Below are 25,046 nucleotides of genomic sequence, written 5' to 3'. Positions count from 1 at the left end.
TGGAAGCAATGAGATCTCTATAGAATGGTCTTCTCTGATAAAGGTAACATTTTTAGGGCAGACATCAGGTCTGAAACTTGCTCATAGGGAAAAATTAGATGGGCTCCCAATAGTAGAAGGAAACCTTAAGGAAACAATCACAAGTTGATGAAATTGAATTCCTTTCCCTGAGGGAAGGGAAAGGAAATGTCAGCAAGATTAAGAAAATTAACTTTAGGAAGCTAATTGTATCAAGTTCAAAAATTAGTATGGTGAATCTTTGGGTTTCCTCTAGAAAGTGGAGTTCAAGGAAATTGGCTATCAAAAAGAGTATAGTTCTGCCCATTCAAAACAAATCATACCAGGATATTTGAAATCCAAGCAGAGAAACAAGCCAGTATGACTAAACCCAGACTTTGGACAAAGTTGAAGGGCAAATGAGAAGGTCACACATAGTTAAATTTAGAGAGAACATTACAAAAGGGAATGGTAGAAAGAGCAAATTAAATACCCAATAATTGGATATAAAATACTTAGAAAGAATTCTCTTTCTTCAGAGAGGGATAAAAATCACAACTAAAATGATATGCATATTTTCCTCATTTATTCATTTCTTAGATATTTATTGAGAGCCTGCTGTGTATAAGGTATTTGTTCAGGCACTGGACAGTCACCAGTGAACTGAACAAACAACCCTCCCTTGTGAACTTATATTCTTAAAATACTATAAGTACATCATAAAAATTCATTAGAACATCTTCCAGGATATTTTGTGATATTGTATTAGTTCAATTCTCCACACTTTTACATTATTTTTTGTAATGGTGATTCATGCTAATGAAAATTGATAACCCTGGGGACAAAGCCCTTTATAAATTCCATTTACTTAAGAAGAAATAATACATTTTAGCATAATATTCGGTAATAAAAGTTGAGATGCAAACTTTTGTTGTTACTGTTATTGATTCACTTAACCATATCATCACGATATAACAGACACTACTTTTTACCTTCATAATATCCTTTTTTTTCTTTCTTTCTTGATTTTTTTTTCTTCGGGCAACTACTACCCCGCACCCAACACACACACGGCTAGATATCTTGATGAAGTAAAGCCCACTCTCCCTCCAGGAAGAGAATGATGGTCCAAGAGGGAATCCCATCCCCCTTGCCAGTGATTGGTTCGGGAATGGACATGTGACCCTACTTAGGTTATGAGGCATTTACTCACAGAGGCCCCCAATTATTCTTCAAATTTTAAGTGAAACTATTGAGAGTGACATATTTATCATCATCTAAAAAGAAATAAATACATGGAAGGGAAAATAAACCTTTAATAATGTCCCTGAAAATAAAGTAGGGCATATTTTAAAACTTTACTTGAACAAGTCTGTGGATGTTTTTTTCTCATCTATCAGTTAAATTAAAAAAATATATACAGTATGAGAAGGTCATGATTGCTCAGTGGAACTGATTTAAAACTGATTGATGTTCTATTTGACAGTCCTTTCCTAACTGATTTTACTCACACTTCCCAGATAGTTCCCAGGAGACCTATGACCCAAACCCTGGCCTCTCTTAAGTTTCAGATTTACACCCTCAACCATTTCTCTGAATGAAAAAAGCATGTCTTGCTCAGACAGCAAACCTAAAATGTCTCAAACTGAGCTTTTTGTCTCTGTCAGCCCATCCGCCTTTGTTTTCCACCATGGATTATACTCTCCTCTAGATTAATCAACCAAAGAGCACTCCTGCAATTTCCTTTGTCTCATTTGTTTCTGCAGACAGATTGGCTATTATGACCTGTTATTTCTAAATCTGATTCTTCTCTCAAATTAATCCACCAATGTTCCTTTGTGTAGCAAATGCGTTGTTTAGGAGCTTATCCATTTTCCTGGACTTCACAGCGGTGATCTAGCTGGTCTCTCTCCCTCTTCTCTCTTCCTCATGCTATTTCCTAACCAGGCGTGTGTGTGTGTGTGTGTGTGTGTGTGTGTGTGTGTGTGTGTAATACCAAAAGCTTGGCAGAACATCAAGGTCATGCAAGATGTGACCCTTACAACTTTTTCCAGACTTGTCTTCTGTTTTATTCTCCTTCATGAACCCTGTATTATACTCAACCTGGGACATTCATCATTTCAAGAACATGTTTTTCTTTTTTTCTTTGTTCACAGTGTTCTCTGGGGTGCCATGTCATAAGATCTCTACCTGTTGAAATACTATATTTATTCCTGAGATCCCAAAGCAAACTTTACCTCCACTTGGGATTTTTTTAATTAACTAATCTATTTATTTATTTTTAGATTTCCAAGGACAATCATTCTCTTCCTCCTTGGCATTACCACAAGGTTTTCTTTGGGCTTTACCAGGCACTTAGCTGCCCTCTCTACAATTCATATGAATGTGAACTATTAATTCTAATCTAATGTTATTAGATAAAAAGCCAGCTTGTTTCTAGAAATATAATGATCATGAGCCAGATAACAATACTTGTTCCATATACTACATTAATATAATAATAATTGTAATCCCATTTTGTCAGTACATTTTATTAAGTTTATAATAAATCAAAAAGGGCTTGGAAACTAAAAGAAACATCAAAATGTTAGAAAACACAAGAGAAAGAAAATTCTAGAGCCAGAGATATAACAGGACCATTGTACCTCCCTTTAAGGTTTGTAAGTTGACTAGGCTACTAGAAAATATTTTTCACAATATATGTGCCTTCCCTTCCCTAGAGTGGGCCTTTTTGGTAGTCGTGACCCTCTGAACTCCCTTTTTGATACTTCTGACACTCTTGATATTTGGCATAACTTAAAAGAAGACATAGAAAGACCTGACTCAAGAAACTTAAAATAAATATTTATTGATTTCAGATGGTATCTGTCATACCATAAGACTTATTATGTAGTTACTTGTTTGCACATTTATTTCCCCTCTTCTACCCCCACAAGAATAAAATCTCCATGAATGGAAGGGCATTAGCTAGCTATTGACTACAGTATCACCAGAACCCAAGACAGTGCTGGTTCCATGGAAAATCTCATGAGTATTTGTTGACCCAATTGATGAAGCAATGAATTGCAATATACCAGTCCAAGCATGAAACATAGAAGACTTCTTCTATGTTCACTTTCCCTCCTATTGGTTTGGAGCACACCAGGGAAGAGTTCTTAGCCCTTGGGGGGCTTGTAGACAGAATTCAGAGGATTCATGAACTTAGATGGGGATGAATTCTGTCTTTTAGCTAGCTCTAACTGAAAGTTAACATTTCTTTCACTTATGATGACAATCAAACAATCCCACTAGTATTAGTGCTACTGGTTATTTGGTTGCCAAACTCACAGGTATCTCATATCACATTTCTGCTGCTACAGATATCTTGAAACATTATTTACCCTCATCACTAGTTCACAACTATGGTGGTTATTAGAAATGTGCAGCTAAATTTAGTTAATGTTGATTAGAAAGCACATACTTTGGGGCACCTGGGTGGCTCAGTAGGTTAAGCGACTGACTCTTGGTTTAGACTCAGGTCATGATCTCATGGTTTGTGAAATCAAGGCCCAGGTGGGGTTCTGTGCTGATAGTGCAAAGTCTGCTTGGGATTCTCTCTCTGCCCCTTCCCCCCTCACACTTGCTTTCACTCTTCTCTCTCTCAAAACTAAATGAACATTTCGAGAGAGACAGAGCACAACTGGAGATGTAGCAGAGAAAGAGGGAGACACAAAATCCAAAGCAGGCTCCAGGCTCTGCACTGTCAGCACAGAGCCCCACAAGGGACCCGAACGCACTAACCGTGAGATCATGACCCAAGCCGAAGCCAGACACTTAACTGACTGAGCCACCAAGGCACCCTTAAATAAACATTTTCAAAAGCACATGTATTCACTGTGGCATAAATTCATTTTATACACATTTTAATAAATTATGACAATATAATTGTCTCCCTTTATACTCCTGTGTCTTTTATGTATTTAAAATTGTTGTACTTAGGCTTTTCCAGAGTGAAAGATGAGTCCATGGCACACCCACAAAAAAAAAAAAAAATGAACAACCATGCTTCTAAATTGGCAGAGTCACAAGGCATAAGGAGTGTGGGTCCTTGAGTTACCACAAGAAGAGAGCTTCCAGCTAAAAAGTAAGTAGCCCCTTCCTTGAACTGTTAAGGGTATGAAGGAAAAAATTTCTATTGTTTTTGATCCCTTATTTATGTTGGGGTATATTTATTAATGCAGACTATCCTACCAAACTGATACTACAATATTTTCTTCAGTCTTCAATCCCTAAGTAATAAAACCCTATAAACAAGAACAAGTCAGGAAATAGCAAAGATGTTTCAAAGAATTATATGTAACAAACAGAAAAAAAAAGAAAGATACTCATCTAAGTATTTTGCCTCTTCAAGATCATTTGACTCAGGCCAGCTTTATTATAATCCTATTTGTATAATAAGTTTTCTTGTTAATGAGAGCTTCCATCATATTAAGTCTTTGAAAACTTTCCTTGCTAATTCGCATTCATAGTTAGAATGAAGAATTCTATTTTTGTTATAAGAGAGAAAAAAATGGTTCTCTGCACTATATGATTGAAACAGCTCTGCCATTTGGTGTCGTGTATCCAAATGTCAGCTTTAGTACTTTGTGCTGATATTAAAACTGCAAAAATAATGAAATAATGTCCATAATATCAAAATTATATATCCTTTTCATATCTTTTTTCTTCTGCACAAAGCCAGCTAACACATTTTTAGTTCTCATTTTATATTGAATGCTTTAAACTGGTCACAGTTTCCAGAAAACCAGATGTGATCCATTTTGGACAAGACATAAACCTATAAATTTCATATGAACTTAGAGGCCACTAAAGTCAAGGAAGAAGCATCTTGACTTATAAACATAACCCATTCTGGGCGAGTAACCAGTTAAGATGATAAGGGCAACAGAAATATCTGAGAGCACTTGAGGTGAACTCTTCTTGACTAAACTGTAAACTAAATTTGTGATTATTTCACATTGTTATAAAATTTCTTTTTTAAATTTAAAACAGCAAAATTTGATTTATTATTGTACTCTCTCTTACTGTAGCCTCTCCTGTAGGCGTTGCCCTGTGTGTTTGCACCAAGTCCAAATATCAATCACATTCCAGGCATTTCTTTTGGCTTTGTGTGTTGTTCTTCTCTCTCCACCCATCTTCCAAGCCTACTTTACCCTACAAGATTCAGACTTTCACAATTCAAAAATTATAAGGCTTTTTAGAAGCTAGGTCTGTAATAATTTTAATATCAAAACAGGTTTCATTGTGTGGGGACATGAGAAACTATTTGAAACTAAATGTAGTGTGTGTGTGTGTGTGTGTGTGTGTGTGTACCTTAAAGGAACAACGTTATGATTGAGCAGTCTATTTTTAAAAAGAATTACTGTTATAAAATTTTCCAAATTGTACATTGAGGAAAAAAAATTGGCTCGACTTAAGACTCTATCAAATTACATCACTATTCACTTTCTTTAAAAATAATAGGGATATATATTTTAGATTTTTGATTGGGATTTTTAAAAATTCTTAGCTTCATTGAGGTAAGTTCAGTGTATTACTTAGAAAGTTTTTATTGTGAGAGAAATCACTTACAACTGGAGCATTTACTCATACTTGGATGGTAAAGTAATATGAGGGAATAAATTTTTTGCAGACATTAAATATATCAATGTATTAGCATTTGTAAGTATAGTAGGACACTCATTAGTGAAAGGGTTGACCCCTGATGATGGGAATTTTATCATGAAGTCAACTATATTGTGGAAAGCTGTCTCCTAAGGATAAAAATGTGAATTTGGGGTCATTTTGTCTTATAATATGGATGACATTTGGTTTTGTGGAAGTTTTTTTTCTTGATTCTGAGCATTTCTTGACACAGAGCAAGATACATGTGGGACTTGGTTGAGGAGGAGTCTTATTACCACGATCATACCGTGACTCATGAACTGATTTACCTCTAATGGTCCCGTGGTATGGGCCCCAAGAGCGAGGCTTCTGTGTAATAGCTTTAATTGACATTCCTTTTTGTAATTAAAGCACAAATAACAATACTATATGCCAATTAAATGAGAAATAGAACATATAGGGTTGTTTCTGAGATTAAAATCTCATCTAATTAGCATGAGGAAAAATTAGAACTAAAACACTGAAGGATTTCTTGGTATTTTTAGAGCTAGGAGAATACTGTTAACTTCCCATTTAGAATTATTTGGCAGTCATAGATCTTGTCACATATTTTGAAAATTTTCTTTGTGAAGAATCTGGTTAGTCCACAGTTCACATGAATGTTGTGCACATTCTAAGAAAGAATGAAAAATTGCTCATTATAATTCAAAAATTTCTGAAGTAGGGTTTGTCCTTCCTTGTCCACTCATTTTCTCCCTCCACTTCACTGCCAGAAATAATAGCAAATCCTTCAACAGATTTAGAGTTCGTTATTCCAGTATGGCACCAAATAGCATAGATTTAAATGTGAATAAAGGGTAAGGACAATCTAAGGTAGTGTGTTTAGATCCAGTCTGCCATGTTAAAAAATATTGGTTCTAAAATATTTAAGTAATATATATATGAATAAAATTAAATATATCTTACATAAAGCTACTGTATGACTTGAAGATGGCTGGGAAGTTTGCTCTGTTGATTTGGGTAAAACATATTAAAGTCTTTATTTAATGATTGTTGAGTTTTTAATTTCTCTTGAGTTTTTGTCAGTGTAACTTTTTTTACAAAAAAATTCTCTTCTATTTGAATCTTTGAATCTTACATATTATTATATCTGATATTAATATTGCCCAATCTATGGTGAGTGGTTTGATAAATATTTGCCTGGTCTATTGCTTCCCATCCTTTTACTTTATTTTCAACATTTTTATTATATGTGCCTCCTTTGTTTCTTTCATCTGATGATTTGGAAATTATATATCCTATTTCCATTCTTCCTTTTTCCCTTTTGAGTACAAATGTTTAACAATAATAACAAATATTTAAGAACAGATAAATCAATATCTAAAGTTTATCAAGAAATGTATTTTCTGCCCAAATAAAGCAAGAAATTCATCATGCTTTTGTTTGCCTTCCCTGTCACTTAATTCTTACCATCACCCATGTCCAGATCATATCTGGCTTTTTAGTTTTAGTTTAGCTGGTTAGTCAGTGTTATACATCAGCATTTAAATGGTTCTCTCTTTACCATTTTCCTTTGCGTTCCAAGTCTTATTTATTTATTTATTTATTGCTCTAGAAATGTTTTTAGAGAGTCTTCTTTATGATTTCTCTCCTCACACTCTTATCTACTGATTCTGAACTTAGAATGCCCCAGAGCTATTCTTATACCTAATAGTAATAATCATTCTTAGAACTTCAAAAGTTTTTTTTTTTAACTAAACCCAATATCAAAGCACATTAGTATAACTTAAAATTATCTAGATAGATTCAAATGCCTATCAAAATTTTCATAATAATTAAAAAAAACCTGAAAAACGAGTTGAGTTTGTGAGTTAGAAGGAAGAACATTGTGCTCGAAAAGACAGTAAACCTCATTCTGGCATTCAATCAACTAGTTAGTTCTGTGAGGCTGAGAAAATTGGTAGATTTTTATGAATCTAAATTTCCTCATTTGAAAAATGAATGACTTCTAACTTAATATTTTCTAATATTCTTTATAAATGCAAATTAGAATGCAGAATATTAGGTAAGATGCTACATTGAATTAAATTGTTACTTTACTTGGATATCTAGGATTGGGTGTTCTTTAGTTTAATGTTTCTATGTTTCGATACCTTAATTTTTAGAGCACGATAGTTAAGAATAAAGACAATATTACGGTAGTTAATATATTTACATAATATGGATATGACAAGTAGGTAGTTGAAACTTTTATTAAGATTTGTTCTAAACAACTTTTTACTTTCTATAAACATATCATGAAGTAGACTGAAGAACATATTATATGTCCATTGTTTTAAATTTATTAAAATATCAGGCTTTGGCCACAAATGGGGCAAAAATAAGCCATAAATATTTAATAAACTGAAAGCAAAAAAATAATTGCATTGCAAGCATTTCATTTACTTTAAGCTAAATTTGCAATATTTACTTTTTTTCTTCAAAATGGCAAAAGGCATTGTGCTCAATGGAAAAAAACAGAGAAACTGTACTAACCAAAGAATTCTTGATCTGCAGATAGCACTGAAATAAAATCACTCATCATCAGGATTAGTTCTAACAGCATCTGCAGAACCAAAGGAGAGGATGATGTGACAGTTCCTTTGAAAACATCCGTCAGTGTCATCTGCTTCCTCTTGTTATGTCTTTCCTTTTCAAAAATTTCCTTCAGCTTGTACATCTGGAGGATCTCCAGCTCTGTGCTAAATTATCTTTGTTTCATGAAATCCATGAAGTTTTTACAGCATCAACGATCGTCATTAAAAGAGACAACACCCTGTCTGGGTCCACAGATTGGGCCACTGAGTGAACACTTATCATTCATTTGTAGCCCTTTTGATAATGGATAACGCCACTACCACAAGACTTTCAGCTTATTTCAAATAGCTAAACATCGTATGGTTCACAAATCAAAATGACATAAAAATAAGTCTTGTTCCTACCTGTTTCCGCCCCCGACCTTGTTTCTCATCTATTCTTCTGGCTTCCTTTGACAAACATTTCAGTTCTGCAATTTTATACTTCTTGAATTATTACAATGCCATAGCTATTTTTTACATACCTGATGATTTTTAAAAAAAAATTTTAAAAACATATTTGGATACTTCAGATCTTTAGAATCCTGAAAATGAAATTTTACTGCCATTTATTCATATGCCAAACTAAAATAAAATAACTGATGTTGACTTTCAAATGTTATAGATAAATATCAAACAAATGGTTAGTTTTCCTTATAATCCATAGTAAATATAGCAATGTACTAATGAAAAATAAAAATGTCTGCATAAAACTTTTGTCACAGTAGGCCAGGCCCTTAAAAGGCCCTAAAAAGAAAATGGCAAATGTTTGGGTCCATTTATACTAATTTGCATTGGCTTCAGAATGATAAATATATAAGAATAAATGTTCCCATATATAATACACACACACACACACACACACACACGCATGCACACACGCACACACACACACACACAGCTCACATTTTCTTTATCCATTCAAGCATCAGTGAACACTTAGGTTGTTTCCATTCCTTGGTTATTATATATAATGCTGCAGTGAACATAGGGATATGTTATGTATTCAGATGTCGAATGATAATGTTGTACACCTGAAACTTATATAATGTTATACACTAATTTTACATGAATAAAAAAGAATATGTGTTGCTAAAAATGAACATTAAGAAAATATAACTAGTTTGGAAGTATTTGTTGTGTGGAAGAGAAGTCTCAGGGTCAGAAATAAAGTGACCAGAAGTATGTGAGCTTGTAAAAAACACTAGTATAAATGAGCAGGCACAATATCACTATATCAAGTCATAAGGTCTTACCGCTATGATGTACTGCTTGCTATAACTTAGAACTACAGGGAGAAAATGGTTCAGGATGAACTATCCATTCTCCTTTGACGATTTGAAGCAATACAACACCAGTAATATTTCAAAATGAAATTATGGTACAGATAAAGTCCTGTCTCATTTAAACTAAACAGAATCAATTACCACATGTGTTTTAAAATACTCTTAGTTATTTAACCTGGGTCTTTGGAAGCAAGCAAATTCAGAGTGAGCAGTTAAGTTTTTCAACTAAATCTTCAACTTTTCCCTTGTGTCTCTGTATAGTTAATAATACAAATCTGCCTCTTTATCCAGAACAGGGTTTTCTTCAAGGTCTGTAATACCAGGTCTCCAAATAGCAGGTACAAAGTCAACTGCTATGTTGACAGCCTTAATTGAATATTCTCAACATTAGATTAAAAAATTAAAAGTATAATTTCCTTCACCTTGCAGGGATGTTTTAGATTTAATTATATAAACTGAATAAGGGAAACAGTCAGCCTCATCAGGCATTAAGAATTGTTTTCAACATTTCCCATCATTCATTAACAATCATGTCATATAATTTATTCCCTAAGTATTTAAATTTTTTTCTTTTTTGTCAAAGTCCATTATTAAACCAACTATCTAAAAAATGGTAAGATTCGTCTCCTTTCCATGGAATTTAATTTGGCTTACACATTTGAACGAAAAAACTAGAAGTGATTTATTTTATGATACACTATTGTGAAAAGAGAAAGAATAGACATTAAATGAAGAAGAAAATATCCCCCCCTTTGCCTCAAGTTTAACACTCTATAGAATGCTTTGTACTTCCCCGTAGGTCCAGGACTCTAATTTCTTTTGGGTTATGAGTGCTTTTCAAGACAGGAGATAAGATTTTCTTTCTTTATTATTTATTTTTAGTGTTTTAAAAATTCTATAAAAATAATCAATCATATATATATATGTGTGTATATATATATATAAATATAAATATAGATATAGATATATAAATAATATCTATGTCAGAGGCTGCTTTTTCAAATATGTGTATAAGTACCCTTCGCAAAAGAATGCTACAAATGTAGATTTTTCTTAGAGAATAAATAGGTTTAAGTGTGGAACTAGGAAAGCTTAGTAGTAATAAACCTTGGCAGGCTATTGTACATCTTGAATGCAAGGAACCAGAGGCAACAAGAACTGAGAGGTGAAGCATCAGTGTGAAGAAACAGCTTGAAAAAGAGCATCAGGTGAGGGATGAGAAGCTGGAACCCAAACTTATGTTTCCTTAAGGCTAAATAAACCTAGACTTCCTGTGTTGCAGTACTTTAGTAGTTGGGAAGAGGAACATGGGGATAATGATTCTTTACAGCTTTGCTGAATGCTCCGTAGATCTCTTCATGGAGATGGACATAACTAACATAGAATATTCTTATATGAAAAGTTGGGCAGTAAGTAAACTTTGTCTTGGCTTCTTTCATCCATAATTGTGTTGTATTTTTATACTCTGGTCTCCCAGAATTCTCTGCTTCAGTTCTCTACTCAGTTTTACCCTTTAGGACGATGTTCCTTTTTAAGAAGTCTTATCATCACTTTCATCCACACTCACCTGAAATTCCACTGCTATCCATGAAAGATTAATTGCTATGGGAATTATATTTCTATCAAAATGTTTATACAATTAGAAAAAATATTTATTAATAAACAATTTCACACATCAGACAATAGGCAGTGCCCAGCTGTGATCTCTGAGACAATAAGTGAGGTGAATTCCAGTTTCCCCTCCTTATATCCCCTGGGGCAGTTTGTGGATCAGAGGACATTGAGGGGGTATTCAAGCAAGACCAAGCAAGCTGGCTGAGTTGAACACAGAGATTAAGGGAAGAAGTTGGGAACACAGAGATTAAGGGAAGATTAAGCTAAGGGAAGAAGTTGGCTAAATTCTGTGGGGGAGAATATCCAAAAGGCAGGGGTTACATACACACACACACACACACACACATACACGGGAAATCTGCATAAGCTTCTTCTTGGGTCTTTGAATAGAAATCTACAATGCGTGGAACAAAATTTCATGAAGCCAAGAAAAACACCAACTGTAAAGTAGTACATTGAAAATTCTCCAGAGTTTCTCTCAAGTGGGGAGGAATTTGTGCTCCCACCAGCCAGGGTTGATAAACGGATGCATGCATCCCTGGTTAGAGAGCTTAGAAGAGCCATGCCTATGTAACAGCCTTAAAGGCTGTTTTGAAACTTTAATTAAAAAGTGAAAAGCATGCCCTAAAAGGATCAGACTTATTCTAGGTAACTTAACTCCATGCCAGTAAAGCTCAAAACTATTTAAAGAAAGAAAATCACCATTCAAAACCACACAAATCACAATTTCTCACATCTAATAAAAAATAACCAGCATGCAAAAGTACAGGACTAAATGGCCTATAACCACTAGAAAAAAGAATCCATAAAAACAGACCCGGATCTGATAAAAATGATAGAATTGTCAGACAAAAATGCCTTAAACACCTAGCTCAAACTATTTATTTATTTATTTATTTATTTATAGAGCATTTACGCAAGTGAATGGGGGGGTGGTGGGCAAAGAGAAAGAGGGGAGAGAAAATTCCAAGCAGACTACAAACTCAATATGGAGCCTGATCCCATGACCCTGGGATCATGACCTGAGCCGAAATCAAGAGTTGGTCACTCAAAGGACTGATCCCTGTACAAACCTTTAAACATATTAAAAGATATTAAGAAAGCATAATGAGGTAAGAAACAGAAGATAAAAAAGGAACACTTCAGAATTTCTAGAGACTAAAAATATAATATCTGAATGATAACTTGGATGCAATTGTGGATTGGAATTTACAGAAGGAAATATCAGTGGACTTGAAGGCATACAAATGCAAAGAGAAACTACCCAAAATAAAGCACAAAGAGAGAAAAGAATGAAAACAAAGTGGTTCACCAGGGGCCTATAAGGTAATACCAAGATGTCTAATATATACAAAATTGGAGTCCAGTGTGTGAGGGTGACATTTGAAGAAAGAATGAGCAGAATCTTTCAAATTGTCACATAGAAAAATAACACCTAAGGTGAATAAATACAAAAAACACTACACCATGACATTATAATCTGATTACTGAAAACAAGTGATTAAAAAATAAGGAGGAACCAAAGAAATGGCTCACATACAAAGAATCACATACAAAGAGATAACTTTTTCAGGTGAGGGAAAGGTTCTGTGCTTGACTATAGTGATAATGACAAAGTTATCCATTTTTTAAATCTCATCAAACTATATAGTAAAGTGAATGAAATAATCTTATGCGGACTGTTCTTAAATAAACTGATTATTTACAAACACATGATCTGTGTTCTATTATTTATCTAATTTGACAAATTATAATTTTAGGACCAGATAAATAAACTTTTCTAGGGTAATTTTATTTCAAAACAAATTTTGGAATAAAGGTTTTAACCTCAAAGACAGAACTTTTAATGATGCTCATTTTAAGTGCCATGATGAAAGTATTTGGGAGCAGATAGATTTTCTAGCACTTATCAGATCTCCCCATAGGACTACATAAGTAACTGCCGTCCGGCACAAATTGGCCTAAGTTTAAAATGTCAGTTCTGGCACTAATAGGAACAAAAACCTGAAGCTATTAGTTATGGCAGTTCAGCCACTTCTCAATAATTTGTCCTAATGAAGCACAGTGCCACTAATATTCCACAGTAGCCTCGAGTCACGAGAAAGTTTCTATTTGGCTTTGTAATGTACCATCTGATTTTTAGCAAAAATTTCCCCCAAAATCCATTTTTTGTGTGTCAATGTAGTGATATCAAGCATAGAGCAACTTACCTGCACAGAAGAGAGGGAGACCAATATAACAACAAACATTTTAAGCATGCTCTGTGATAGGTCTCTGTGAAGGACCCTGGGAGTAAAAAGACCTATCCCCTTAGTTATAGCAATTAGCACAATGTCATTTATTCAATATCATCTGTGGAAGAAGTAAATATAGTAAAAACAATATATGCCCTTTTATCCATGGGATACAGGTGTGCTGTTTTGAAGGGACACATGCACCCCAATGTTGATAGCAGCACTATCAACAATAGCCAAAGTATGGAAAGAGCCCAAATGTCCATCGACGGATGAATGGATAAAGAAGATGTGGTATATATGTACAATGGAGTATTACGTGTCAATCAAAAAGAATGAAATCTTGCCATTTGCAACTACGTGGATGGAATTGGGGGGTATTATGCTAAGTGAAATTAGTCAGAGAAAGACAAATATCATATGACTTCACTCATATGAGAACTTTAAGAGACAAAACAGATGAACATAAGGGAAGGGAAACAAAAATAATATAAAAACAGGGAGAGGGACAAAACAGAAGAGCCTCATAAATATGGAGAACAAACTGAGGGTTACTGGAGGGGTTGTGGGAGGGGGGATAGGCTAAATGGGTAAGGGGCACTAAGGAATCTACTCCTGAAATAAGTGTTGCACTATATGCTAAATTGGATGTAAATTTTAAAAAATAAAAAATAAAATTAAAAAATATATTCAATGGCCAAAGCTGAAACAATTTGATCAATGTAATGAATAACTACAATGTTGATGTATAATCTAAAGCATAAAATAAATATCCATTTGTTATACTGATATAAATAATTGAAAAATAAAAATAAAAATAAACAATATATGCCTTGTCCCCCACAGAACCATATAGTTTTGTTGGTTTGGGAGTATTGCAAAAATGAGACGTTTCTTTGGACAACCTGTCACAGATTTAAATGCCCATTTTTTCATTTCAGTATACATTTCTCTCTTTGAGAATGCCTGCTTCCCTTATATGTTTATCCAAATCAACCTGGTATGAGACATTTTGTTTAAAAAAATCTACAAAGTAGAAAATATGCATATGAGATCTCAAAAATTGCCCAAACAACAAAATAAATTCTGATTAAATAATGTCAGAGTGCATCTATTATCACCATCAATCTATACCTCTGTTAAAGATAAAATTGTTCTGCTTGAGGTCCAATCAACTTCCTCTTGTATTCTGTAAGCTTAGGATTAATTTGCAAATAGTACCAACCTTACTAAAAGGACATGGCTTACCAAATTAAAATGCTAACATACAGCATTTTCAGAGAGATAGATGCTTTGTAGGTTTTAGGTGAAACAAGTTTGCACTTGTTTCTTTCAAGAGGCTGTTTCCAAGAAAACACATGGAGGAGAAAGTGGGTGATATTTTTGGGGAACTTCTATAGATAGTTCTAACTTCTATACAAGATTAACTTCTCTAGGTAAAGTCAAAGAAATGCTATAGAGAAATTCAGGAAGATTACCAGAGTAACTTTGTAACACATTTCTACTAAATCAGCAATATAAGAGCAAGAGTGTAAACTTAAACTTTCAGAACACACATTGATAACTATAGCCACAAAATTAGAAGTCCTATGGTAAAACCCTTTATCAGGAACTTGACAATGGCTTTGAATTAAACATTCTGTGTCATAATATACCTAAGGACTTAAAGCAATGACTTTTTTTTTTATTTTTTATTTTTTAATATATGATATTTACTGTCAAATTGGTTTCCATACAACACCCAGTGCTCATCCCAAAAGGTGCCCTCCTCAATACCCATCACCCACCCTGCCCTCCCTCCCACCCCCCATCAACCCTCAGTTTGTTCTCAGTTTTTAAGAGTCTCTTATGCTTTGGCTCTCTCCCACTCTAACCTCTTTTTTTTTTTTCCTTCCCCTCCCCCATGGGTTTCTGTTACGTTTCTCAGGATCCACATAAGAGTGAAACCATATGGTATCTGTCTTTCTCTGTATGGCTTATTTCACTTAGCATCACACTCTCCAGTTCCATCCACGTTGCTACAAAAGGCCATATTTCATTCTTTCTCATTGCCACGTAGTATTCCATTGTGTATATAAACCACAATTTCTTTATCCATTCATCAGTTGATGGACATTTAGGCTCTTTCCATAATTTGGCGATTGTTGAGAGTGCTGCTATAAACATTGGGGTACAAGTGCCCCTATGCATCAGTACTCCTGTATCCCTTGGATAAATTCCTAGCAGTGCTATTGCTGGGTCATAGGGTAGGTCTATTTTTAATTTTCTGAGGAACCTCCACACTGCTTTCCAGAGCGGCTGCACCAATTTGCATTCCCACCAACAGTGCAAGAGGGTTCCTGTTTCTCCACATCTTCTCCAGCATCTATAGTCTCCTGATTTCTTCATTTTGGCCACTCTGACTGGCGTGAGGTGATATCTGAGTGTGGTTTTGATTTGTATTTCCCTGATGAGGAGCGACGTTGAACATCTTTTCATGTGCCTGTTGGCCATCCGGATGTCTTCTTTAGAGAAGTGTCTATTCATGTTTTCTGCCCATTTCTTCACTGGGTTATTTGTTTTTCGGGTGTGGAGTTTGATGAGCTCTTTATAGATTTTGGATACTAGCCCTTTGTCCGATGTGTCATTTGCAAATATCTTTTCCCATTCCGTTGGTTGCCTTTTAGTTTTGTTGGTTGTTTCCTTTGCTGTGCAGAAGCTTTTTATCTTCATAAGGTCCCAGTAATTCACTTTTGCTTTTAATTCCCTTGCCTTTGGGGATGTGCCGAGTAAGAGATTGCTACAGCTGAGGTCAGAGAGGTCTTTTCCTGCTTTCTCCTCTAAGGTTTTGATGGTTTCCTGTCTCACATTCAGGTCCTTTATCCATATTGAGTTTATTTTTGTGAATGGTGTGAGAAAGTGGTCTAGTTTCAACCTTCTGCATGTTGCTGTCCAGTTCTCCCAGCACCATTTGTTAAAGAGACTGTCTTTTTTCCATTGGATGTTCTTTGTCAAAGATGCTTTGTCAAAGATGAGTTGGCCATACGTTTGTGGGTCTAGTTCTGGGGTTTCTATTCTATTCCATTGGTCTATGTGTCTGTTTTTATGCCAATACCATGCTGTCTTGATGATTACAGCTTTGTAGTAGAGGCCAAAGTCTGGGATTGTGATGCCTCCTGCTTTGGTCTTCTTCTTCAAAATTACTTTGGCTATTCGGGGCCTTTTGTGGTTCCATATGAACTTTAGGATTGCTTGTTCTAGTTTCGAGAAGAATGCTGGTGCAATTTTGATTGGGATTGCATTGAATGTGTAGATAGCTTTGGGTAGTATTGACATTTTGACAATATTTATTCTTCCAATCCATGAGCAGGGAATGTCTTTCCATTTCTTTATATCTTCTTCAATTACCTGCATAAGCTTTCTATAGTTTTCAGCATACAGATCTTTTACATCTTTGGTTAGATTTATTCCTAGGTATTTTATGCTTCTTGGTGCAATTGTGTTAAAGCAATGACTTTTGACCCAACATATTTTCTTCAAAAATGAAAGGGAATCTCATGGTGTAGACTAGACAGATATCACTAAAGAATTTCAATTGTATTCTCTATTGTAAATCTAGTTTTTCTCCCTACTTATGATATAAGCAGCATTAAAATTATTTAGGTAAGTTTTCAAAAAGAATAGATATTAGTGATGCAATGAAAAAGCTGCAGTTTTGTCTTTTGTTATCACTTACCTATTCAAATGGCCTGGTCATGCCTTTTGATAGTTTTAGCTGGATTTCATTTGGACAAAGTAAGTAAACTGTAACTTAACTCATTGATGCCATAAACCTCACTGCAATGCATACCCATGACATAGACTCATGGGCGTAATACATTTCTATTACACACTTGCTCTACCTCTACACAGTCACTGATATAAAATGCATTTACTGGAATTAAATTTATTGACCCAGTGGGTACATATAGTATGAATTGCTTTTGTAAAATGCATACTCAGGTTCAGAACCATTCTTGGGCCAAATGGTGGCTTAAATTCCCCTGATACCCACTTTTGTAAAACCTTGGCTAAAATTTTTTCCCCTATCATGATCAATAAGAAAAATGCAAGCAATAAAAGGCCAATGTATGATCCTATATTTTTATACCTGTGAATAAAAAAAATCATGCCCCAGCTTAATATGACTTTTCTACCCATATTTTTCCCTTTTCTCTTTTTAATCCTTCTTCCTTTCTTCCTTCCTTCCTCTCTCTCCTCTCTTTCTTTCTTTCTTTCTTTCTTTCTTCTTTCTTTCTTTCTTTCTTTCTCTCATTAACTTTCTTTCTATTTTTATTAACTCTACTTTCCTTTCTGTACTGTTGTCTCATCTACAATGAATGCATTCTTAATTTTAGCACACAAATTGAATCTTCTTGTGTTACTTCTTCTTGGCAAGTAGCTTTTTTTTTTTTTTCCTGTGTCTCTAAGTAAAAGCTAGCAGGTTTGTGTTGGGACTTTTCAGGAGTCACCTGAAAGGTGAAAAGATTAATAATATGTGAGCTAAAGTCTGGGGTTACCAGAGATACAAATGTTGCTGTTTAAGATTCTTCAGTTTCTCCTTGGCATAGATAGTCTGGTTCCCTGGCTTCACAGATATGAATCTGAACCCTTTGGATCAGTATCTTTCCTGCAGCTGAGCTACTGAACTATTACTGAAACTGCCAACATAACCATACAGTGTTTCTTGCTCCTCTTTATCTTGCATTTTAATTGTGATTCCCTGTTTTGGATCTGCAGGTAGTTTCCTAACTTGCCGGGTTTGGCTTCTATTCTACTATGTAAGTCTGTCCTGAATATAATTACCTCACCATTAAGAGTCTTCAGTATTTTGAGTCCCCATTGCTCCAAGAAGCATTTCAACATCTTAAAATGACTAGCTATCAGGTAACAAATTGTTTTCTTTGTTTCTTCTGGCATTGGAACCCAGGCATCAGGGCTGGGTTACTCCAATGTGAGACCAAATACTTCCGTGTCCCATCTTTATCCAGTATCATCACTTGTACTTTCTAGAATCCCAATCCAAAATGACTACAAACTATCAAATGATAACTTTTGGCAGATGTCAATATTATCTTTAAAAGCAATAAAAGATTGGAATGCCTGGGTGGCTCAGTGAGTTGAGCCTCTGACTATTGATTTCAGCTTAGGTAATGATCCCAGGGTCATGGGATCAAATCTTGCATTGGCTCTGTGCTGAGTGTGGAGCCTGGTCAAGATTCTCTCTCCCTCCCTCTGCCCCTCTCCCTCACTTGTGTGCTCTCTCTCTCTCTCTCTCTCTCTCTCTAAAATAAATAAATAGGGGCACCCAGGTGGCTCAAGTGGCTCAGCCTCTGACTTTGGGTCAAGTCATGATCTCGCAGTTCATGAGTTTGAGCCCCTCATCAGGTTCTCTGCTTTTGGATCCTCTGTCCCCTTCACTCTCTATCCCTACCCCACTTGTCTCTCTTTCTCTTGAAATAAATAAATAAACTTAAAAAAATAAATAAAAGTAAGAAGAGAAGAAAGGTATAAAAATGTACAACATACTGTGAGTAAGTGGGAACTCTACTTTCTGCTCAATTTATTTTATTTTTTTATTAAATTATAGTTGAGACAAATTATACTTTAAAGAAGATTGTTTCTAAACAATGTATCTGATGCTATATATAGCACTAGATGGCATTATAATGATTATCCAGGAGATAATGATGATAGTACTTTGGATGTGTTAATATTGATGGTATATTGGATACGTTAGGAGTAAGGAGAACTCAGCTGTAGTTTTCCTATTGTGCATCTTTCTTCTGGCATTATTTAGATCTTAGAAATCCAGTCACTGCCTCAAGCCTACATTGTGGTAGACTGTATCAATGTCCCCTATTGTCCCCTCCTCACTATATCCATACCCTTTGTCTTGTGACCTTGCAGTCCCTTCCAAAAAAAGGGAGAGTGTGTTTCACCACCTTTTTATTCTGAATTTAGCCATATGCCTTGCTGTGGTCATGGAATCATTCAGAAGTGAAAGTGTTCCATTTGTGAACCTAGAACTTAAGAGGTCTTGCCTGTTTCAGCTTACTCTTTATTAAGTCTCTGTTATTGTCAGAAGTTAGTCTGGGTCAACCTATTGGACTTAAATGGCATGTGACAAGTGCCTAGTTGCCCTAAGTGGAAGCCAGACTACATGAGACAACAGCCAGTATTAAATCATTAAAAAATCATTAAGTCATTTAAAAATCTCAACAACCCTATTAAGAAAGCAATGAAACTATTTTCTTTATTTACAGGTTAGAAAATTTAGGGAGGGAGAAGCAATTTCACAAAACAGCAAATCTAGGTATTTAATCCAGTCTGTCCTGTCGGTTCCAATGGTCATCACCACAACGCTATACTGTATTTATGCATATATAAAGATAATTTACACACACACACACACACACACATATAAAGATGCATCTAAAGATAGTTGACATATGTATTTATATATATAATTTTTGAACTTATCATAAAGATAAGATGAACTTATCACAAAGAAAAAATGAATGCTTTGGGAAACATAAATAATGGTTAAGATTAAAGTCCTTGCATAGGAAAGGAGGAGTGGAATCAGATATACAAGTGGAGGAACTGGCCTCAGATAGGAGCAGGGCAGTTCATGCACTGGAGAGACAAGAGTACACGAATTCTGGGAATTTACTAGATTTGGTGCTAGAGAAATAAAAGAGTTCTCTACTGCTTTCTTCTATTTTCGAGGAAACAAGAACTGAAGTTATTGGCTGAAATAAAAGCAGATACTTGAGATTTGAAGAGAGGGGAAAAGAATTTGAATGAGTCATTTAAGAGGTAGGAAAAGTAAAAGAAACATGATTTCTAGGCTCTAAAGGAGAACCACCTTAGATTTGTAAAATAAATTAAAAGAAAGACCAATCGGCGCGATTGCGTTTTTCTTCACTTCTGAGTGGAGGTGTACCAGAGCAGAAAGTTGGATTTAACCTTGGTTAGGATTTGTCCAACTAATATAATGGAGGAAAGTATGTCTAGGGAGTTGAGGGTGGAAACTAGAAAGTGATCATAAGTGATTGACTTAAATTGGGTAAGGAGCACATTAATGACAAGGTGCACAGTGAAAAAGTAGTAAGATGGTCGATGAATTGGCAGTTCTAACGGGCTCCAGAAATTGTTGGGATGGGATGTGAAAGGAAGAGACCTGGAATGATAAAAATATGTGGTCAGAGAGTGATGGCTGAAACCGCAAATGTTGTTACAGTTAATGCCAAGCTTTAGGCTATGACCACAGAATTAAGTGGCTGAAATGGGCTTTAGGAAAAATATTGAAAGTGAGGTCAAGGAACTAAGAAGCCTAGGTGTTAGATTACTTTCATATATGAATTTGATATTTCAGAGAATTATAACAGAAGTAGATTGAAAAGGAAGACCGGGATCAGCTCAAATCTTCAATGAGTGAGGGATAGCAGTTGGTATATCATTGAGCCTGATGGTATGTGCTTCAAAGTGGCTGGACTGACTGAGGAACAAAGATAAATATTCTGAAAGCAGCAATGAGAGGCAAGAAGGATGCCACTGCCAGGCAGTCTCACTTGTGTGGCGCTGGAGGAAAGGAATTCTCTGCTTGGAAGATGTGCATGGACAGCAGTGACCTCACAAAAACACAAGGTTCTGATTAGAGCAAGACAGTGAAGAGAATGCTCAGGAAAATGTTGAGTGTATAGACAGTTTTTCTGATAACTGAAAGGGCATTCCCAGGAATTTAATGGAAGTGTTTGTAGCATTTGGGAAGGGTGGAATATTGGGTTAGCAAAGTGGGGAGGAGGGTGTTGATTAGGTGTTAGTGTGCAGATAATGGAGATGGATGACCTATGAACTCTTTGTGGTCAATGATATAAACATGAATATAGGCTTACTGAGATTATTCCTAATGGCTTCTTATGGCAAGATGAATAGTCAACATTTTTATAACCTGCTTCTTGGGCTCAGTGTCCTAGGAAATTTTAGGGTAGTTGATGGAAAACCACATGATAGAGATTATCCTCACCTGATTTATCTTTCTTTGGATTGTAGTTCAGATTGTTGAGTGCTTGCACCTGTAGAGGAACCCTTGCCATAGAGCCAACTCCTGTTCTTTATGCTTTATTAACTTAAGTGGATAAGAGTTGTAAAGAAAGATAAAAGTGATATCCTTTCCAAGAGAACTCCAACTCGCAAATCTAAAATTGTGGCTGCCAAGGCATTGGTATCGAAATCAAAGTTTAGCCTAATGGGATTCACCACAATGTACGATGCATCATACCAGCCATAAACTCAGAAACGCAGATACATATATTAAAAAAATCAAGTTGTCACCTCATGGGTCAAATATACCGTTTGTTTTTCTCTTGTAAGAGTGCTTCAATCAATTCTGTCATAAATCTCTTTAAATGTAGTCTTAGATCTCTTTAAATGTGATCACATTTAAATTCAAAGAGATTTTAAAGAGAAAATTAAGTTTGGATATTAAGCTCATAGGAAGAGGGAAGCATGTGTTTGTTTGTTTGTTTTTTTTTTTCTAGTTTATCTTTAGCCACATGCATGACTCCTACCCAACTTTCAGGATGAAGCCCAGTTGTCTTCTCTGGAACGTTGCCCAAACTTTTATTGTAACATTTATCACAAGGTATTTTAATTGTCTTTTAAAATATACGTGTCTATCCATGGTACCATAAATTCCCCAAAAGGCAGGGAACAGTTTTCTCCTTTATCTTTGATTCTGTGACACCTGGTGTAAGCTGCAGCATGTGTATGAAGTATATGTTATAACTGAAGCTCTTAACACGGTCTCATTTAAACTCCTTATCAGATTAATCAGAAGTCTTCATTCTCTTTGTAAAGTATGTTGAATAATGTAACAGCCTATTGAACTTACTGTTCTGCCCACACAATTCTGCTTCCTAAACTGCTTAATGGCAGTTGGATTGATTCATTTATTTATTCATCAGATATTTATGTGCTGGACAGTGTTCCACTGGGGATAAAGTAGTGAACAAAAAAGACAAAAATCCCTGTCTCAGGAACTTTACACTCTACTATACTTATATATTTATACAATTTTTATAAATACTACTATACCAATTAAATATAAGTGCAAAAAAGTGAGTTGTCTCTATTAAAAGCATGAAAACTGTAAATGAATGGGGACATTATTGTAATAAAACAGAAGAATTCTGTCTTCTTTGAGGTGCAAGTGTGTTCAAAATGGAACACATACCCAACCCAACAGGGAGTAGGAAATCTTGGATGATTCAATATGGGTGTGATTTATGCAAGAAGATGACTTAGAACTCCATTTAGAATACCTATATTGAAAGACATGGCCTTGGCTTTGCATCAAAACTTTGATGAATGGATATGTATTTATAAGCTTATGTTAAAATAAAAAAATTAAGATACAGATAGATAGTTATCTATCTATCTATATATATATAATTCCATGATGTTCTACTTTAAGTATGTAATGACTACTGATCTTGATTGCATCAGATGAGGGTTTTTCTGCTGAGTTACTAAGAGTTACTATTGACTTCATATCCACCATGTACCACGTACTATGATTGGCATTTATACACATATCTCCTGTGTCTTCTCATAGTCCCATTAATCTCTCAATTTTTTATGTAAAGAATCTGATTTTTTTTTAAATCAAGAAATTTGCTGAGTCATCTATCTATTACTAATGAAGCCAGATCAAGTCTATGCCACTACTACCTAAGATTGCTCCTTTAAGGTTGAGGTCAAGCATTATTCCATCTGAGACGCTTTCCTGATTCTTTCCCTACTCAGTCTAGGTCAATTAATCATGTAATAATTTAATGCCATTTTTGTTACAGATAAAAGCTATCTATCAGAGAAGGAATTCCCAAGATTGGGGAAAAAGGTCCAGTACAATATCCTATGAGGGTAGAGACTAGGACTCCACTTTCATACAGTACCTCTGAGGTCACAGGGGCTCAGGGACTAAATGTGACTTGCAAGAGTAACTGCCCCAAAAGACATATCTGCCTTCATGTGGACCAAACAGGTGTGGACAGTCTACCCTGGGGATAGCAGACATAGTAAGATGAAGTCATACCCCCTTCTTCGGTTTCCTGGGTATGTCGCAGGATTCTTCTATGATCCCACAGTATTAGGGAGAGTCCTGAAAAAAAAAATTAAGGCTTGACTTTTCATTAATCTTGGTAAGTAGGTGCTAAGAGGGATTAAACATTAGATACAAAGCATAAAGAAATGTGGCGCCCTACTGTCATAGAGTAATTCCTACCCATAACATATATTTAACTGTGTACAAAACATACATATTTAAATACACATGTATGAGGTTCTGTGTATGTTTTCTGCCAGTGACAGAAATCTAATGTCAAATAACCCAAGATAAGGCTTATTGGAAAAGTAGGGACAGCTCAGGGGATTAAAGAATGGCTGAAAGGACCAGGGCAGATGTGGAAAAATCTGTAATTTTTAGAACCTGGACCTTGAATGCTCTCACTGCTGCTTTTGTCACTGTTGCCTTCATCTTTTCTCCTCTGCAGGTAAGTCTCATTCTCTGTCTTCTGTGCAACAGGAGACATGGCCAGCAGCCACCTCAGGATGCTTGCTTCCAAGTTCGAGATTAGAAAGTGAACAGAGTTTCAGCTTCAGCTCCAGCTCAGGACTTCCCAGGCAAGGGCTCCAGTTGGCCCTCTAGCAACTGCTTGAAAAGACTTTAGTGGCAGGGTGTCCAGGACGGGTGTCAGCTCACAGGAGCCACTTTCCCACATGCTGATGAGTTCTGTGAAAGATATAAGTTGAGCTGGGGGGGTGCAGAGTGAGAAGAATTCAAGTGAGTGGTATGGGTTAAGAGGGAACACGCTGGGGGCAGCCACAGTAACACATAAGTGCCAGGGATGCAAGGAAGGTGACTTAGTTAAAAAGCAGCTGTTTACTGACTACCTGGGATCTCCTGGGTAATGACTGGTGCTTCATGGATATTTCTCCCTTTAGCCTCATGGACAAGTGTGGATGCTTTTGGCTACTGGTAGTAAAATCACAAGTAAAACTGGATTACATAGAAGAGGAGCTGGCTCAAATAAGTAACAGAGGTGAGGAGGATTTAGCCCTGGCTGAGCCAGTAGCTTGAAGATCTTCTCACAATTCCACAAGTGCGTTGTCTTATTTAACTGCACTGTGTCCCTGCACTGAAATGGAATGTTCACACAACTTTTACTTAGGCTTCTGTGTTTAGTTGATATGCTAACTCTGCACTAACTAATTTAAATTGAATAAAACAAAACATTCAGTCCTCAGTCACACTGGCCACTTTCAGGTGCTTGACAGCAAGTGATGCTAGGGGCTGCATGTTATATAGCACACAGGATCATTTCCATCATTACAGAAAGTTCTATGGGACAGTGCCAGTCTACCTCCCCGAAATACTGTCTGAGATTGCTCACTTTTTTGCATGTTTACCTCTCAAAGCTAAGAGTTCTTTTCTTTTTTTTCTTTTTTTTTTTTTTTTTTTTGTATTATCTCCTCATTTTTTCCCTTAATTGTGCATTTCCCTTGGTTTTTCTTTTAAATATTTCTGGCTTATACATATTATCTACAGAGGATAGTACATTTCAAGGGCAAGG

At 35.6% G+C, this 25,046-nt stretch overlaps 1 protein-coding gene and 1 long non-coding RNA gene across 2 annotated transcripts in view; one reads left to right on the top strand and one right to left on the bottom strand.

Moving 5' to 3' along the window:
* Positions 1–4,382, top strand: part of LOC131513198 (uncharacterized) — a 434,303-nt gene extending 429,921 nt beyond the window's left edge. The window contains exon 6 of the mRNA XM_058732542.1: positions 3,976–4,382. The gene's annotated coding sequence lies outside the window, so the exon portion shown is untranslated. The remainder of the gene's footprint in view (positions 1–3,975) is intronic.
* Positions 4,383–8,632: 4,250 nt separating this feature from the next.
* The window catches only part of LOC131512712 (uncharacterized), a 478,301-nt gene continuing 461,887 nt past the window's right edge, over positions 8,633–25,046 (bottom strand). Inside the window, exon 6 of the long non-coding RNA XR_009262262.1 lies at positions 8,633–8,686. This is a non-coding gene — a long non-coding RNA (uncharacterized LOC131512712). The remainder of the gene's footprint in view (positions 8,687–25,046) is intronic.

This window comes from Neofelis nebulosa, chromosome 5 (assembly GCF_028018385.1).
Source record: "Neofelis nebulosa isolate mNeoNeb1 chromosome 5, mNeoNeb1.pri, whole genome shotgun sequence".
Taxonomy (NCBI): Eukaryota; Metazoa; Chordata; class Mammalia; order Carnivora; family Felidae; genus Neofelis; species Neofelis nebulosa.
The sequence above is the reverse complement of the archived record's forward strand: the minus strand, read 5'-3'. Positions and strand labels throughout refer to the sequence as shown.